This window comes from Lithobates pipiens, unplaced genomic scaffold (assembly GCF_037356315.1).
Source record: "Lithobates pipiens isolate NorthernLeopardFrog02 unplaced genomic scaffold, aLitPip1_a1.2 Scaffold_27, whole genome shotgun sequence".
NCBI lineage: Eukaryota > Metazoa > Chordata > Amphibia > Anura > Ranidae > Lithobates > Lithobates pipiens.
In genome coordinates this window covers 59,946,591-59,964,469 of record NW_027507788.1, presented here as the reverse complement: position 1 = coordinate 59,964,469, position 17,879 = coordinate 59,946,591, and the positions used below count along the sequence as shown (strand labels likewise).

General features: G+C 43.3%; 1 long non-coding RNA gene across 1 annotated transcript in view; it reads right to left on the bottom strand.

Moving 5' to 3' along the window:
- Positions 1 to 17,879, bottom strand: part of LOC143933887 (uncharacterized) — a 35,636-nt gene that overhangs the window by 1,279 nt on the left and 16,478 nt on the right. The gene's annotated exons all lie outside the window — the stretch shown is intronic.

The following is a 17,879-nucleotide window of genomic DNA, read 5'->3' as shown; positions in this document are numbered from 1 at the left end:
AAATTTTCGGACAACAAAACTTGTCAGAAATTCTGAGTGTGTGCCCAATTCCGACTCACAAAATTCCACGCATGCTTGGAATCAAGCAGAAGAGCCACACTGGCTATTGAACTTAATTTTTCTCGTCTCTTCATACGTCTTGTACGTCACCGCGTTCTTGATGTTTAGAATTTCCGACAACATTTGTGTGATCGTGTGTATGTAAGACAAGTTTGAGCCAATATCTGTCAGAAATAAATCCACAGTTTTGTTGTCGAAATGTCCGATTGCGTGTACGCGGCATAACACTTATCTAAATCAAACTTGATCTACCTGTTTTTTCTTTATTGTTTGTTTATTTATTTATTTTTTACACACATTTGTTTGTTTACATTTACTCACATGGAATCTGGAAGCCCCCTTTAAGCCACCAATTTGAAGTTTTTGATGATTCCTTTATTTAAAAAATGAACTGTCCCTCGATGTAGATCTATTGTCAATCACAACGCGCCCCTGCCAGAACCAAACAGTGCATGCTGGATCGGTGATGTTAAAAGGGGCAGTACCACCTGGTGACATCGCTGGATGGCCCCTCCCCATGCCTATATAAGAAATGTCACACTTCGGGGCAGACAGGCCGCAGTATCGCTCATAACGAGCAGAGCTTTTTCCCCCCCTTTTTTGGGGGGGGGTCCAGATTCAGATAAGCCCCCTGCAGACCCCCTCAACCAAAGCCCAGGGTTGTGGGGAAGAGGCCCTTGTCCCCATCAACACAGGGGAAAGGTGCTTTGGGTGCCCCTATATTTACCTGTCATTCAGCTGTGTGCCTAGATGGGAACAGTCTGCGAGCTGTGTTTTTTTTTGTTCGGGTCAGCGTTTTTATGTTTTTTTTTTTTAATAAAGAACTTAAAAACTGTTGTTGTTCTTTTACTAACATTTTTGTTGTTGAATGAGTAGGAGAACATTGTTAAAGGGGGCTTCCAGATTCTGATAAGCTTTCTGTTTGCAGACCCCACACAACCACAAGGCCAGGGTTGTCAGAAAGAAGCCGTTGTCCCCATCAACATGGGGACAATATTCTTTAGGGGGAGCCCCCCTGCTCCAAAGCACCACCCTGTGTTGAGGTCATGTGGCCTGGTATGTTCAGAAGGTGAAGCTCTTGCTTGTCCCCTTTCCTGGCTTGGAAAATTTTGGCATGGGGTTCACCAAATGGCCTGGTATGGATAGGGGGGACCCCCACATCCATTTTCATGAAATTTTCTTAGCCAGAATTCAGCTGTCAGTGGAGAAATCAGCTGACTGCTGATTAGTCATCGGTTGTTAAGGACAGGGCGGTAAGCTTCCCAGCCCGCTCCTTGACAAGCGGATATTCTTCACACATAACTTGGATCAGACGATTATTTTCTACCGATCCAAATTCAAATTGTTCTGAAAATTTGGAATTCGTTAGAAAATTAAGAGACTAAATGAAACTGAATGAATCAATTAAAGGAAATTAGTAAAATAACAAATCTATCAGAGATGAAACAAAACAAAGTTTTCCATTCTGCACATGTCTAACAAAGTAAGGATTCTTTACAAGAGAGAGCCGCTAACACAGACAATTGTGGATGGAGGAATAAAACTGGTTCAAAGGGCAGATTTGGTAAAGTAAACAGAACCAGGTTGAGATCTCACAGAGATACATGTGGATGTGCAGGTGGAACTACGTGAATAATCCCCTGTACAAAGCCATCACAAAGGGATGAGAGGCAACTGGTCTTAGTAAAATAATTGCTAAAGCTGCGATCTGTCCTTGGAGAGTACTCTAATCCAAACATTGGTCCAGACTGGATTGGTCAGGATACGTCCCACACCGAACTTCCTGGGGTGCAATTACCCTGATTTGTGCCAAGAAAAACACACTAGTACAATGGTAGACCTTGCAAGAGATTGAATTTCTAGCTTAAGGGACCAGAACAATAATGTAGTCATTTAGGTTCCTATCTCTTAGGGTTGATCTTCTACAGCCAAGTTGTTCAAAGTCAGTGAATGTGAAACAGGTTGACCCTTGAGACCACAGATCCAGACAACCCGAAAGAGCCCACGTAAAGTCTGCCAGGAGTCTTTTGAGGTCTGAGTACCACATTTGCCTGGGACAGATTGGTTCAATGATTGCCATTGGAATGCCCACTGTATTGATTCTGCAAAGCAAACAAAGAAGATACCAAATAGATATCAACAGGTCGGACATTTAAGGCATGGAAACAAATAGTAAAGTAGAAAAAAATATATTTATTTTATTGAAAAATACAATATCATAACAATGCAACAGTGTTTAAAACAATATAAAAATCATATGAAATTATATAATTTGTACATTGAGCCCTTGTGCATCGCATCTACGTGGCTTCCCCAGGACACGGAAAAAGGTTCAAAGACGTAGCAAGAGAGAACAACAATAAATCTCACTATCTTCAAATGAGCTGTGCCTCAAGTACAAATGTCATAGCAACCAGGACAGATCCAAATATATATGGGAGACGGCCCAATGCTGTGCACCAAATTGGGCAGTCTCCCAGGGGTATGCCTTCATTTTCTCCATAAAAATACTTTTACCTTTAGTCTCTATATGCTGTTTGGCCATACTATGTGTCACCAGCATCTACTAAGCTTTATGTGATGGGATTATGTCCTCTATTGGCTGATCCCCTAATTTACTGACTGAGACTTCTTTCCTGCCCCTGCTATAAGCAACTATCAATTTCTGTTTGTACTCATCAGAATGTGCCACTTGCTGTCCACTCTATCACAGCGTGGTTGACTGCTCCATATATTTGGATGTGTCCCGGTTGCTATGGCATTTGTACTTGAGGCGCCACTCATTTGAAGATAGTGAGATTTATTGTTGTTCTCGCTTGCTACGTCTTTGAACCTTTTTCTGTGTCCTGAGGAAGCCTTTACAGCAAAATGCGTAGACGTGACGCACAAGGGCTCAATGTATAAATTATATAATTTCATATGATTTTTATATTGTTTTGAACACTGTTATGATATTGTATCTTTCAATAAAATTAATATATTTTTTCTACTTTCTTTTTGCTTCCATACCTTAAAAGTCCGACCTGTTGATATCTATTTGGTATCTTCTTTGTTTTCCCTTGATACATTACGGATGTGGCATTGTGGGTGCTCCCTCCTTCCTATTTCTGATTCTGCAAAGCAAACAAGGAAGGAACAACAGGGGAGACAAGGCATAAATAAACTGATTCCCTAGAGTCACAAGAGCATCCACTGCTTTGACTAGAGCAGGGCTATGCAATTAGCGGACCTCCAGCTGTTGCAGAACTACAAGTCCTATGAGACATAGCAAGACTCTGACAGTCACAGGCATGACACCTAGAGGCAGAGGCATGATGGGACTTGTAGTTTTGCAACAGCTGGAGGTCCGCTAATTGCAGATCCCTGGGCTAGAGGATCCAAAGACCTGGAGACAAACTTACTCAATTTGTTGTTGAATCATAAGCAAGGATGGCAATGTCCAGTGTTCTCCACCTACAGCAGAGATCCTGAACACCTCTAGAAAAAAACTGTACTCCTAATACTAGATGTTGACAACTGATAAAGTCTGCCTGACAGTTTTTCATGCCTGAAATGGTAGACTGGGCTGGAACGGGATGCTTCACCCAGGCACAAAACAGGTTAGCTTCTCTAGCGCTGTGGCTTCTGGTTTCTCTCTGATGGTGGATGTATGCCACTGCTGTGGCATTGTCTGACAGAATCTGGGTCAGATGACCTTGTAATCAATAGGTCCAACATTGAAGGGATAACCAAAACGCTGTTCCAATAATATTGGGAATATTTCGGTCGGGGAAATGAATTTCCCCTGACCGCCACCGTCCCCTGCACCGATAAAGTGTCCAGGACTTCTCTGATACCTGTTAGGCTGCTTTCTGTCATGTGAGTCATCAAACTAACAGAAGGAAGGTTTTCCCCAAATTTAAGGCTAGACACATAAGCCACCAAGTCAGGAATGAAATTGTCCTGGGTGTAATACACATGTGATTGTCCAGAGAATGTGTCTTCTTGTCCCACACACCCAAAATGTTGAGTTACAATGGTCTCGAGTGGAATTACGCATACAGAACTGCCTCAAAGAAAGCAACCATCAAGCACAATGTAAGGGCAGAGGGTCAGACCCATATCTACAAAGCCCAGAAAAACTTCCAGATGGAGGAAAGAAAATTACTGACCTGGTAGATCGTATATGGATTTTTTTTAAATCAAATCAAGACACTTTATGCCTTAGACCACGAATGCAGTGAATGCCCCCTTGCTTTGGAAATGCTGAGCAGGTTAACGTAGAAATCCTGTCCTTCACTTCCAGGACAATGGCTATGATTCTTTGAGAGAGGAGTTGTGTCAGAAAAGCAGTTCTGCTAGACTCTGCAGGGATGTTGGCAGATGTGACAAAGTGAAGTGAAGCTAAGCCCTTGTACACACGGTCGGAGAATCCGTCGGAATGTGTCCTATCGGACCGTGTTGTCGGATAATCCGACTGTGTGTGGTATGCATCGGACTGATTCAATCAGAATATCCGTCTGACCCAATTTTCCAACATGTTTGAAATATTTTCTGACCAACTGGTTCGATCGGACATACTCCGATCATGTGTAGAGAATTTTGATCGGACCAAGTGCCACGCATGCTCAGATCAAATTCCTACATCAAAGCTATTGGCTACTAGTCCCATCGTAACAAAACTACGTCATCACGTTCTGAATGATCGGATTTTTCGACAACTTAGTCCGACCGTGTGTATGCAACAGTTTCGGACAAGATCCGACAGGCAAAATCCGACGGACAAAATCCGACGGATTTGGTTGGCAGAATGTCCGACCGTGTGTAAAGGGGCTTAGGTATAGCTTAAAATTCCAGCTTGTAGCTCCTAGAAACAATGTTCTTTACCCATACAGCTCCTATCAGTCCAGGCAGTTGCAAGGCTAACAAATGTCCCATCTTTGTGAGAAGTACTTACTCAAAGTCTTTAGGACAGGTATGTCCAAAGTCCGGCCCGCAGGCCACATAGGGCCCACATTCCGGTTTCGAATGGCCCCCCTGGTAATTTGGACATATATATCTTGTAGCATTCATGGCAATGGGGGCAATGGTGGGGCTGCATTCATGGCAATGGTGGGGCTGCATTGCATTCATGGCAATGGTGGGGGTGCTGCATTCATGGAAATGCTGGCTCTGCATTTATGGCAGTCGCATGGCTGCATTCATGGCAATGGTGTGGCTGTATGCATGGTAATGGGGGTGCTGCATTCATGACAATGGTGGGGCTGCATTCATGGCAATGGTGAGGCTGCATTTATGCAATGGGGGTGCTGCTTTCATTGTAATGCTGGTTCTGCATTCATGGCAATGCTGGTTCTGCATTAATGGCAGTTGCAGGGCTGCATTCATGGCAGTGGCAGGGCTGCATTCATGGCAGAGGTGCTGCAATAATGACACTTGTGAGGCTGCAGATGGGCATTGATTAGGCTGTATTGATGAACACTGACCCTTATTTTGCTTCACTGTTCTCTATTTAAAATGTATTTTTTTTCCTGAAACGTCCCTCTTAAATTGAAGGTGTCGTGTTATACGCCGATAAATACAGTATATCCACATAACACACCCAAGCTCATTTCTTCACCACACACAGCCACAAAGGCAGAAGAATTTCTTGTTGGGCAATGTATTAGTGCTTGGACGAACACTGAATTTTAATGGTTCAAAGAATGCCAGGCAAAATGGTCGGCCCTCATGCATGTTCACTTCATCAAATCTGGCCCTCTTTGAAAAAAGTTTGGACACCCCTGCTTTAGGATGTGGAAGTCAAAGGCTTGGACTGCAAGGAGGACTGAATGAAACAAAAGTAACTTTTCTTAGCCTCAGATAAATACATTTTGTTATCATGAGGCTTATTTTTCTTTTTATGGAGCAAAAGGGTGCTTATCAGTAAAGTTCCCCATTTGACACAGTAAGTGGGCTTAAGCACCATATAGTCATATGGTGTGACTAAATCCCCATATTTTTTGAAAATATTCAGGTGTTTGAAATAGCCTTGTAGGCGGTAAATGTAATTTTGTGCAATTGTGCACTGTAATATTTTGTTCTGTTTATATGTTCTTATTGCTGCACCATCTTTAATGCATCTTTTAGGTGTGTACCCAAATCTTTGTTTGTCTAATTTCTGATCAAGCCCCGTTTGTCTGCCTTGCTCTGCTAGTTGAATTTTCCTGTGTATGACCTTGGACCGGATTTTGGACTATTCCCTGAAGGCCTACCTTTTACCAGGACTGTCATTGAACTACTCTTCCAACTGCAAGTACCTGTTTGCTTTGCTCAGTTCGCGTCTGCCCTGGCATGGTGGCCCGGCACTATAGCATTGTGTATAAGACCCGGGGGCAACCGAATACTGGTAGGCCTGCTTGCCTTCTGGGAAAAGGGGCTGCTATAGGTAAAGAACACAGTAGCCAGCTATAGTATCTGACCACCTGCGTTGGGGTAGACGTGACAAAGACTTGTAAGAATGGTGTCAGAGCACAAAGAACATCTTATCACCGGCTCGTGTCAGTTAAAGTTAATATTCCACTAGTCCACAAAGGATGCCGCTCAGTTCCACTTAAGAGAATTCCACCATCAGGTACTGTCTATCCTGAGTCCATGTATTGCTCCCATCTGGCCATTATGACATACAGGCTGGCAGGCTGGCAAGCTAGCACGTGGCGGTGGGGAAGGACAGAGGGAGTGGTAAAGGCGATCTCTGATGTGATGGCCCAACGCATTTCACCTGTGCAGTTACCCAGGCTTCATCAGGACAAGAGCAGGACCCCCTTAAGTCTATCTATAAGCACCTGACCTATTGCAATTCACTGGTTATACCTCTAGGGGCCACACTCAGGTGTAGACATGGATTTAAAATGCAGTTCATGTGACCTCTCAATAGTACATTGTATCCACAATTAGGCAGTTATCCAAAATCACATTATTATCCTTACAAAAATTATACACTAATTACACCCTAAATACTCATACATTTTAACTGGAGATGCCTTAGCACTCTCACCTAGCAGTAAAAAGGGTCCCTGGTTCTCCCAGTGCCTGCGTGGATTTCCTCCAGGTACTCTGGTTTCCTCCCACACTCCAAAGACATGCTGGTAGGGTAATTGACGTCTGTCCAAAATTGGCTATGATTGTGTATGAATGTGGGTTGGGGACGTTGGATTGTGGGCTCCTTGAGGGTAGGAACCAATGTGAGTGTGCGATGTATGTGTAAATTGATGGCGCTATATGGGTACCTTAAATTAATAATAATATAATAGATGAGCATCTTAATGAGATGCAATGTACAGGAATAGGGATAATTGTAGACACACACACTCACTCAGGTTGAACTGAATAGACTGGTGTCTTTATTCAACCTTACTAACTACGTAATATGTAAATTAGGAAATAATCCAGGCCTATTTTAAAAAAACCTACTGATCTGGTCAGAACCACCTCTGGAGGGAATCTATTCCACATTTCAACCTTTCCGTATTTGGAGATGAAATATCTTTTCCTCTAGGAGTAAAGAGTACCCCTTGTCCTTTGTGTTGTCCTTTGTGTTGCTACTCAACACCAAGTTCACTATATGGACCCCTTATATATTTGTACATGTTGATGATATCATCCTAATTTCAGTTCCTCTAATCTTTCCTCATAGCTAAGCTCCTCCATGCCGCTTATCAGTTTGGTTGCCCTTCTCTGCACTTTCTCCAGTTCCCCAATATCCTTTTTATGAACTGGTGCCCAAAACGGAACTGCATATTCCAGATGAGGTCTTACTAATGATTTGTACAGGGCAAAATGATCTCTCTCTCTCTCTCTCTCTCTCTCTCTCTGAAGTCTATACCTCTCTTAATACAAGAAAAGGGCTTTGCTCGCTTTGGAAACTGCAGCTTGCATGCTATTATTGAGCTTATGGTCTACCAAGCAAACCGGAGAGCGCCGGTGTCCTCCCGCAAGGTGCGGAAAACACACAGTGCTGGTCAAGTGGTACCCAAGTCTGGTAAGAAGGCCACTCAAGACAGTCTTTTGGCAAAAGAAGAATACAAATGCCCACCTATGAGTCACTGTTAATGGGAGAGCCCTTTGGAAGCCAGCTACAGTGGATGTATATATAGGTGATCATTTGTAACGGTGGAGTAATGTGAATGTTGGAGAAGCTGCCATAATCCTTATAAGCCATTTTTGACCATTTGGGGTCTGAACCTTCTGGTAAGAAGCCAATTCTTATATAGGTGGTGGTGGATTCTAAACGGCTCACAGCAATAGAAGAATTTTTTTGGATGAACTTTTATTCACCTTTATTCATCTATTAATTTATTGGTCACATTTACTGTCACAAGTAGTGCACATATTGATATTTGGACTTTCATTTCAAAGGACTTTTAGTATGTGTTGTTAGTCACATTTCTTTATTTACAGGTTCGGAGCAATTTTGTATGTTTATTATCACTTTTAATTAATTTTTTGGTCACAAATTTATTTCAACAGTCTTGAGACATTCTGATTAGTGTCCAAATCCACTTGTTTGTTTAGAACAGTTTTGAGTTGGTGGAGGGGAGTGGGGCTTTAATTAGTGAGGTTATCCCTCAATCTAGTATATTTTTTATTAAGGTCAGCACAGTTCTCTTATTTCACAGTTTGATTCAAGTTTGTATTTTTGGTACAGAATAGAACCGCAGCTTTCACTCAATTCAATCTTTCACGAGATTACTCATAATTTGTACTGTAGCGCAGTTTCTTTTCTGACCTTTATTTATGATCTACCAAAACCCCCAGGTCCTTCTCCATTATGGACCCCCCCAGTTGTACTCCCCCTAGTATGTATGATACATGCATATTCTTAGCCCCCCAAGTGCATAGCTTTACATTTATCAACATTAAACCTCATCTGCCACATAGTCGCCCAATTAGACAGTATTAAGGGTCAGCTTGAGACATCCTGTAAGGACGTTATTCCACTGCATAGCTTGGTGTCATCTGCAAAGACTGAAATGGCACTTTTAATCCCAGACACTATAACATTTATAAAGATATTAAAAAGTAAGGGTCTCAACCCTGAACCCTAGGATACACCACACATAACCTTAGATCATTTAGAGTATAAATCATTAGCCACTACTCTCTGAATCCAGTCAGTTTTTTGTCGAAAAGAAGTAAAACCCATCATGGTTTACTTCCTCTTTAATGACAAGTAGCAAAGGTTTATGTAGCACTAACCTGATTCGGGCCTGCACTCTGCTAATTAACCCCCCTGAATTGGCTCAGTCCCCTCGACACAGCTGTGGTGCAATACAGTACAGTAGAATGTAATATAATACAATATACCTGTATTTAACCTCAGAATCCACTGGCTCCACCTGCTGGGAGAAAATACTCCACACAACTGGATACTTAACCAAATATATTTTACTGTGAATATGTTTCAAAAGGTGGTTACACTAATTGTGCTGTCATCCCAACATAGAATGACAGCACAATGGATTTTAACATAAACAATTGCAAACTATATATATATATATATCAGGGAGCTCCCCCTACTTTTAAAGCTATACGTGAGATCTCACTTAAAGTATTTAGTCTTTGATCTTCTTGTCAGACAGAGCTTGTGGCATCTGATTGAACTTAAAGAAGCCCACAGGGGTAATAAAAGCAGTCTTCACTCTATCTTCAGGGCACATGGGGATCTGATAGTACCCACTCTTAAGGTCCAGCACACTTAGCCACTTTGCTCCCGAGAGGCTCTGTAAGGCATCCTCTATCCGAGGTGTGGTGTACTGGTCAGGAATGGTCCTCCGGTTCAGGGTCCTGTAGTTGCTGCATAGTGGTAGAGACTCGTTTTTCTTTCTTACCACCACTATTAGGGAAGCGTAAGGACTCCTGGACTCCCTGATGATGCCTGTCCTTTTTAGTTCAGCCAGCTGTTCCCTCAAGTCTTCTAGATCCCCCAGTGGGATTCACCTGGCTCTCTCCCGAAAGGGTTTGTCTTCTTCCAACCAAATTTTATGTTCGGCACTCTTTGCAAGCCCCACATCGAAATCACTTTTTGAGAAAACTGACCTCCATCTCAGGAGTTCCCCATCCATGCCGGAGTGAGAGGTGTGTCTTTCAGGCAGAATTCTTCCGGAGGAATCTCTCCTGCTTGCTCTCCCGTTAAATCACATGCAGAGACTGGGATTGCTGGGCTGACTTGTCCTAACAGTGTCCTGGTTGGTACCCTCACTGGCACAGCTGCTGTGTTGCGGACGCTGACTGAAATCTTGCCTCTGTTCCTCTTTAATGCTCTAGTTGGCAATACTTCAGGGATAAGTTCCAGTCTTCTATGTTTTTCTTGACTTGAAGTCTCAAGGACAATGAATGGGCCCAGCTTTTCCCATCTTAACTTGATGGAGGCTCTCAGGCAGAGTACTTCACCTGGCTGGACCAGTCTTTCTTTCTTATCCAGAAGCCAGATTTTCCTACTCCCTCTTCTGGAGCCTTCTCTTCTTGTTTGAGATCTCGATACACCTGGGCAAGCATAGGTTGTATTTTTGTGGGGGGGTTCTTCCCTGCAGTACAAGCGGTGTAAGTAGTCTCTTCACCAAGTCAGTGTTTGTCCCAATAATGAGGGAGCTCTTGTCAGCCCCTTGGGGACGCGGGCACACCACGACCAAGGTGTCAAAGGTTTCAGCCTCTCCTGCTGTACTTGGGTCAAAAGTGAGCTTGACCGGCAGATAGCCATCATACGGGAAGTTTTGAGTACCTAACCCCCATACCTCTAGTTCCTCTAATTTTTGTAATGGCAGGTGCTTGAGATGTTTGTCATAGAAGTCCCTGTAGAGCAATGTCACTTGAGCTCCAGTGTCCAACAGGGCTCTTGTGTATATCCCCTCTACCTGGATAGGGACGATCGGGGAAGACCCCACCAGCTTGGGAGGAGGTCACTGGGAGGTGGTACCCTTTTGACTCTTTGGTGGCTTGTACCTTCACCCTTGGCTCCTTGGCTTCAGGGGACTCTCTTTCTTTCGCTTTGGCTCAGGCGAGGTCAGAGGGGTCTGTCATGTAAGGGTGGGTTTGGAGTTGACGGTTGTGACAGGGCACCCAGTTGACTCCTTTACTGGGGCCCTCTGAAGTTTTCCGCCGGCTTCTTGACAGATTGTTTCATTAGAACTTTGGCAACTTCCACTGCTATATCTGCTAAATTTCCCTTATTTGGGCACTGTGCGATAAGATGTCCTATTTCTCTGCATTGATGGCACTTCGGAGCTGGGGGGTGGGGGTCACGTTCCTTCTTCCAACTGTAGAGGTGGGTACAGCGTGTTTCGCTTCCGAGAGTGACTTTTGTATGTCAGCTTGTGTTTTCATCACCTTTATCGATTTCCTGTTGAAACCCACAGAAGGTTTTCTGTAACGCAGCCTGTGAGTGTGCCAATTGAACTATGGCTTGTTCCAAGGTAACCCTTGGGGTAGACTGCACAATAGGATTCTTGGGGTGTTCCTCCCACTCATATTCCTCATCACTTTCTTCTATTTATACTAATTGTGCAGCGACCTTCTCTTTCTTCACAACGACCCCTGTGGCAAGCCGAGCCTCTTTATCCTTCTCATCTAGAATAGTCTCTTCTTCTCTCACCAGCCGGATCAACTCTGGGTAAGAAGGGGCCTCTTCGGTGCCTTTCAGGAGTAATCAAAGAGCAATGGGGTGAATTGGCCTAGATCCTTGTAGAGCCCGGTCCAACCTGCTTTTGTTCACCTCCCTGGGATCAATGCCCTTCTTCAAAATGATCTGGTGAGGGATCTGGTCTATGTGGATAATGTAAGCCAATAACTTCTCCCCTCTCATCTGATAGGTATGCTCAAACTGATATATCAGATCAGATAGTTTTTCCACTCTTCCATAAATTGCATAAAGGGCTTCAATGTAATCCTTGGCTTCACAATCTGGTTTTCCCCTTCTAAAGTTTCTGATGACATCGGCTGCTCGGCTCAACAGGCTTTCACTAATTCCCCGTCTTCTCACTAGCTTTGGCACATTCCAGTCTTCTAGAGCTTGCATGGCCTGATCTCTCCAACTCTCGAACCCTTCCTCCCCTTCAGGTCTTGGTATCCGACCTGAGAAGGTTGGTAGCTTCTGATATCTTTCATTGGTGGACATCTGGGGGCTATGTACTAGACTATCCACTAGGCGGCTCATGTCCAGGTAGATTGATGCGGGTGGCATCCCAGTCCCAGGGCTTTCTCCGGTGGCCTGACAAATGGGGTTTAGACTTTCCCCGTCAAGCTTCCTGCCGGAGGACTCTCTAGTGGTGTACCCAGTGGTTTCTCTTCTTCCTCCACTGACTCTTGTAGTGGAATCACCTGACCATCGAGACCCACTGTTAGGCTCACCACTCCCTTTCTGAACTCTACTGGAGTGTACTCTTTCTATTCTAGGAGGTAAGGGAAGTCCTCCTGCACGTCTTGTTTCAGGTCCAAAACGTAAGACCCTTGGTCTGGCACTGCCCTCCTGATCAACTGCTGCACCTCTTTCTCAAACCACTGATGATCTGGCATTTTCAGAACTGTGGTCTTCTCCAATTTACTCCCATATTCTTGGCTCCATTGGGTAGCCGTTACTGAATCCATTCTGGTACTATAGGGGTGTCCTCTAAAGGGGGGGTGTGACTGCAGAGTGACAGTAATCATAGACGAGCCCTCACATATAGCACTAACCCCCAAAGGAGCTGCTGGAACTTGATTTGGGCCTGAACTATGCTAATGAACCCCCTGAATTCTCTATTTTCTATATTTTACTGTGCATATGTTTCAAAAGGTGGTTACAGTAATTGTGCTGTCATCTCAACATAGAACGACAGCACAATGGATTTTAACAAACAATTGAAAACAATATATATATATATATATATATATATATATATATATATATATATATATATATATATATATACACACACACACCTGGGAGCTCCCCCTACTTTTAAAGCTATACGTGAGATCTCACTTAAAGTACTTAGTCTCTGATCTCCCTGTCTTTGCTAGCTAAAGTAACTCCTTTTTTTTACATTTAAGTTGAGGTAAAGATGCTCCTGGTGTGATTTCAGTAACTATGTTACAAGGCTCAGAAAGTCAGAGTGGTGTTATATTCTTAATATCTAAAATTTTTATTGGCTTTATCATACTTTATTTAGAATATGAATTCTCCATATTGTGTGAAAGAAAACTCTGAATCAATTAATCTCCCATATTATGACATGCTGAAATTGAAAAAGTAAACATTTAAAACCTGTCAGGATTTTGATGAATATTGTAAATCTTATATATGCTTTTTAAGACATATTACTATGTAATTGATATTTTGTTTAGAGTCTTAAGCTTTCCCTTCCCCCACTTCCTGTCATTAGAATGGTCAGCCTATGTATGAATGATACCAGATGTTAGATAGATATGGTAACCACTCTTTAGCCCACACCCTTGTGAAGGAGGGTTTATTCTTTTGGCGCGAATTTAGAAGCTTTGAGTCATATAAGCAAAAGCTGGTGGGAAGACGAGTGTCTTTGATTCGACACTCAGCTCTGAATACAACATACATCTCAGCACACAGACTTTCAGCTATTCTTATTTTATTATTTTATTTTATTATTTTATTTTCTACTTTAGTGTGTATAATAAAACACACATTTTTGATTTACGCTGACTCAGAACTAATTAAGGAAATTCGTCTCACAATCGCAAGTTTGTCTTACCAAATATATATATAAGACATTATATATATATATATATATATATATACATATATGTATATTTACATATTTTTACAAGTGGATAGGCCTCAAGTCTGCTCATTGTCAGTTGTTCTGCTCCTCCTCCATGAAACTATAAATCCCAGTAAGGCTCTGTGCTGGCTGTAGGCCCCTTCTCATGGGAGGCCTCCTCACAAATCCTCACAGGCAGGCCACGCAATTCCAAGAGACCTAAATTTGCCACTCGGGTTCCTTTTATGTCCTACCGAGCATGCACTACGAGAGAAAGTGTTCATGGGTAGGTCGTCAAGCCTCCTGGGTAAAAGGGTCAACCTTCTAATCAAAACAACAGTCACTTCCTGTTTATGTATTTTGTGCTGTCTTCAAAGCAATGAACATTTAAGTTCAGTACCAGTATTTGGCCACTAGATGGCACCAAATACTAAGCCAAAGAAATGTCCATAGACTTGTGATTGTAGCATGAAACCACACATTAATAGGCAAAAATATGTCAGCGCTACATTGGTGAAACTCAGAATCCCTTGGAGAGGTTGGGAAACCTTTGCTTCAGCTCCCCATGTACCTCATTTGTCTAAGTCACCCTGTGTCTATTAGGGGTGCAGGGTGACCAAGAAAATAATGGACATTAAGAATGTGGCTTGGATTACTTAACATGGAATGGTAATATTTATCCACAATATCTCCCAGGAAATATAAAATGAATATTACTGGTTAATGTTAATTGAAAGAGCTGGTTACCTTGGCCTCTGGAGCCGGACAGTTTGCTACCTCTGGGAGCTACTGCTATTGTGTAAAGGTGTCCTGTGTTTATAGTTATGAAAATGTGTGTTGTGTCTTCTGAGCTAAAAGATGTCAAGTCTGCCCTGAAAGGTCAGGCCTCTGAGTCACCTAGGCTGGTTAAATTATTACTTAATTAGCGCATATTAATTTACGTTTCTGGTTACAGTTGTATTGTAAGGACAATATGATCAGGAGGTGGGAATGTTCTTCTCAAATGTATAAAAGCCTGTATTTCTTGTCCAATAAAGGGTTCACTGTTGCAGTTTTGTAACTGATAGGGATGAGCTTGGTGGCCAATTATAGCTCAGGCTGTTTAGTACACGCCCCACACTATATAAGGCCGCCAGCGTGGCGGCCTTGTGTAGTGTTCCGGTCGTCTGCAGGAGTTAGTGGGTGTTGTGTGCCTTCAGCACAGTATACACCTGTATCTACCCTTTATTGCTATTCTCTAATTGAGCCATCTGCAGGAGTTAGTGGGTGTTGTGTGCTTCCAGCGCAGTATACACCTGTATTTTCCTATATTGCTGTTCTCTAATTGAGCCATCTGCAGGGTTAGTGGGAGTTGTGTGCCTCCAGTGCAGTATACACCTGTAGCTACCTACATTGCTGTTCTCTAATTGAGCCATCTGCAGGAGTTAGTGGGGGTTGTGTGCTTCCAGCACAGTATACACCTGTATCTACCTATATTGCTGTTCTCTAATTGAGTCATCTGCAGGAGTTAGTGGGTGTTATGTGCCTCCAGTGCAGTATACACCTGTATCTACCTATATTGCTGTTCTCTAATTGAGCCATCTGCAGGAGTTAGTGGGTGTTGTGTGCTTCCAGCGCAGTATACACCTGTATCTACCTATATTGCTGTTCTCTAATTGAGCCATCTGCAGGATTTAGTGGGTGTTGTGTGCCTCCAGTGCAGTATACACCTGTAGCTACCTATATTGCTGTTCTCAAATTGAGCCATCTGCAGGAGTTAGTGAGTGTTGTGTGCCTCCAGCGCAGTATACACCTGTAGCTATCTATATTGCTGTTCTCTAATTGAGCCATCTGCAGGAGTTAGTGGGTGTTGTGTGCCTCCAGCGCAGTATACACCTGTAGCTACCTATATTGCTGTTATCTAATTGAGCCATCTGCAGGAGTTAGTGGGTGTTGTGTGCTTCCAGCGCAGTATTCATCTGTATCTACCTATATTGCTGTTCTCTAATTGAGCCATCTGCAGGAGTTAGTGGGTGTTGTGGGCCTCCAGAGCAGTATACACCTGTATCTACCTATATTGCTGTTCTCTAATTGAGCCATCTGCAGGACTTAGTGGGTGTTGTGGCTCCAGCGCAGTATAAACCTGTAGCTACCTATATTGCTGTTATCTAATTGAGCCATCTGCAGGAGTTAGTGGGTGTTGTGTGCTTCCAGCGCAGTATTCATCTGTATCTACCTATATTGCTGTTCTCTAACTGAGCCATCTGCAGGAGTTAGTGGGTGTTGTGGGCCTCCAGAGCAGTATACACCTGTATCTACCTATATTGCTGTTCTCTAATTGAGCCATCTGCAGGACTTAGTGGGTGTTGTGTGGCTCCAGCGCAGTATACACCTGTAGCTACCTATATTGCTGTTATCTAATTGAGCCATCTGCAGGAGTTAGTGGGTGTTGTGTGCTTCCAGCGCAGTATACACCTGTATCTACCTATATTGCTGTTCTCTAATTGAGCCATCTGCAGGAGTTAGTGGGTGTTGTGTGCCTCCAGCGCAGTATACACCTGTATCTACCTATATTGCTGTTCTCTAATTGAGCCATCTGCAGGAGTTAGTGGGTGTTGTGTGCCTCCAGCGCAGTATACACCTGTATCTACCTATATTGCTGTTCTCTAATTGAGCCATCTGCAGGAGTTAGTGAGTGTTATGTGCCTCCAGTGCAGTTTACACATGTATCTACCCTTGGGTGTATTGTGCCTCCAGCACAGCACAGTATACACCTGTATCTAACCTTTATTGCTGGTGTTCTCTAATACAGTCATCTGCAGGAGTTAGTGGGTGTTGTGTGCCTCCAGCACAGCACAATATATACCTGTATTTACCCTTTATTGCTGGTGTTCTATAATAAAGGCATCTGTAAGCATTAGTGGGTGTTTTGTGCCTCCAGCACAGCACAGTATACACCTGTATCTAACCTTTATTGCTGGTGTTCTCTAATACAGCCATCTGCAGGAGTTAGTGGGTGTTGTTTGCCTCCAGCGCAGTATACACCTGTATCTCCCCTTTATTGCTGTTCTCTAATAGAGCCATCTGCAGGAGTTAGTGGGTGTCGTGTGCCTCCAGCACAGCACAGTATACACCTGTATCTACCCTTTAATTGCTGGTGTTCTATAATAAAGGCATCTGCAGGAGTTAGTGGGTGTTGTGTGCCTCCAGCACAATATACACTACCCATTTGCTGGTTTTCCCATCTCCCTGCAGACCATTCAAACAGAAATTTCACCGCTCCAAGACAAAACCACTGACAGGCTGCTAGCTCTCCAAATGGATGGGGGTTCCAGGTGCAGGCTGATTGCATAAGCCAAATGTGTAGAAACAAAACGAAACTCTGGATAGCCGCACTCCGGACTGTGTAAAAATTAGATGCCTTTATTTCTTCAAAATGCAAGTGCAAAACTCCATTGAACAAAACGTCACAGCAAAAAGGGAACAAAAAAGGATTTTTGAATAAAATATCTAATGCGTTTCACGCTACAAACAGCGCTTACTCCTATGAGTAAGCGCTGTTTGTAGCGTGAAACGCGTTAGATATTTTATTCAAAAATCCTTTTTTGTTCCCTTTTTGCTGTGACGTTTTGTTCAATGGAGTTTTGCACTTGCATTTTGAAGAAATAAAGGCATCTAATTTTTACACAGTCCGGAGTGCGGCTATCCAGAGTTTTGTTTTGTTTCTACACATCCCTGCAAACCATTACCATGTCTGGAAGGCCAACAAAGAGAGGCAGACAGGCACGAGCCAATAAAAGAGGGCAAGCAGGCTCTGTGTCTAGAGACAACAGTGCTGGTCATGGACGCTGTGAATCGTCATCAGCACGTGGCCATGGGACACGCTTGTCCTTATTTTTGGCAGCTGGACATGTTGAGCCGCATCATGCCGAAGACTTGGTAGAGTGGATGACCAAACCCTCTTCATTCTCCTCATCCTCTCTCACCCAGGCTCAGGGTACTAGCAAAGCAGCTGCCAACGAATCCTCTTTCCTCGTCTCAATGTCATCATCAGTCACTCCTTCCCTAGACCCACCATGTCCTCCTGAGGAGTCCCCCAAACTGTTTGAGCAC